The sequence below is a fragment of the Pteropus alecto genome, unplaced genomic scaffold (genome assembly GCF_000325575.1).
Source record: "Pteropus alecto unplaced genomic scaffold, ASM32557v1 scaffold231, whole genome shotgun sequence".
In the NCBI taxonomy this organism is placed as follows: Eukaryota; Metazoa; Chordata; class Mammalia; order Chiroptera; family Pteropodidae; genus Pteropus; species Pteropus alecto.
Genome location: NW_006431805.1, coordinates 16177 through 18171, shown reverse-complemented (window position 1 = coordinate 18171; position 1995 = coordinate 16177).

Genomic DNA, 1995 nt, shown 5'->3' with positions numbered 1-1995 from the left:
ATCAGTAGTAATTTCCCTTCTTTCATCCCTGATTTTGTTTATTTGCGTCCTTTCTCTTTTTTCTTTAGTGAGTCTAGACAGGGGTTTGTCAATTTTATTAACCTTCTCAAACAACCAGCTCTTTGTCACACTTATTTTTTCTATTTTTTTTTTGTTTTCAATTTCATTTAATTCTTCTCTAATTTTGATTATTTCTCTCCTTTTGTTGAATTTAGGCTTCATTTGTTCTTTTTCTAGTATTTTAAGATGAAGTGTTAGATTGTTTATATGGGTTCGTTCTTGCTTTCTGAGATAGACCTGTAATGATATGAACTTTCCTCTTATTACTGCTTTTGCCATGTTCTAGAAGTTTTGACATGTTGTACTATCATTATCATTTGTTTCTATGTATCTCTTAATATCCCTTTTCATTTCTTCTCTGACCCTGTTATTGTTCATTAGTATGTTGTTTAATCTTCACATATTCGTGGTTCCTCCTACTCTCTTTTTACAGTTGATCTTCAGCTTCAAAGCATTATGATCAGATATTATGGTTGGTATGATTTCGATCTTATATTCGTTGAGGTTAGTTTTGTGTCCCAGCATGTGGTCAATACCTGAGAATGTTCCATGTGCCCTAGAGAAGAATGTATAGGCAGCAGTTTTGGGATGAAAGGCTCTGTAAATGTCAATTATGTAGTCTCTCTAATGTGTCATCTAAGGATGTTATTTTCCTATTGATTTTCTGTTTGGAAGACTGTCCATATCCGACAGTAGGGTATTTTGGTCCCATACTACGATAGTGTTTCGATCTGTTTCTCTCTTTAGTTCTGTTAGTAATTGCTTTATATATTTTGAGACTACCTGATTGTGAGCATAGATATTAACAAGTGTTATATCTTCTTGGTGCATGATTCCCTTTATCATTACGAAGTGTCCCTCAGTAATTTTCTTTACCTTTTTTATTTTGAAGTCTATTTTGTCTGATATTAGTACCATTGTTCCCACTTTTCTCTGAATCATATGCTTGAAATATCATTTTCCACCCTTTCACTTTGAGGTTATATTTGTCTTTGGAGCCAAAATATGTATCCTGGAGGCAGCATATGGTTGAATTTTGTTTTTTGATCCAATCTGCAATTCTATGCATTTTTATTGGTGAGTTCAGTCCATTTACATTTAGGGTGGTTATTGAAATATGAGGTCTTCTTATAGTCATTTTATCTTTGCTTTGGTAGCTCAGTGTTTCCATTGCTTCCTTGTCCTTGTGCTTGTGTTTCTGTTTTGTTTTTTGTTTGTTTGTTTGTTTGTTGTTGTTGTTGTTGTTTTTTATTGGCTTTTGTAGGTTTTCCCTCTGGATTTTCTTTTCTTAGGTTATATACTTCAATACTGAATCCTCTGTGTGTGGTTACCATTACAAATATGTAAAGGATAGTTATATATACACAGTTGTCCATTTTCTTCTGTGCTGCATTATCTCCATTTCCCTTTTGAATTTGGATCTTTGAATCCTCCCCTTTTCAGTCATTGTTATCTCAATTTGTCCCTATGTATGCTGAATGTTCATTACTATCTTGTTATAACAATTCTCTTCTTATTTTTTTAAGTTTATAATGCCCTGTTCTTAGTAAGGGTTGCACTCCTCTGCTTCTATTTGCCTAATAGTCACTTTACACCAAATTATGTATTTTTGTTTTGTTTTGTTTTGTCATTTTGTTTTAGGTGAGCTGACCTCTTTCAGTATTTCCTATAGTGCTAGCCTCGTAGTGGAGAATTCCCTCAATTTTTGTATGTCTGGAATAGTCTTAATTTCTCTTTCGTATCTAAAGGAGAGCTTAGCTGGATACATTATTCTAGGCTGGTAGTTCCTTTCACTTAATAGTTTAAATATTTGATTCCACTCCTTTCTGGCTTGTAAGATTTGTGCTGAGAAGCCCGACGATAATCTAATGGGTTTTCCTTTATACGTTACCATCTTCTTCTCTCTGGCTGCCCTGAGAATTCTGTCTTTGTCGT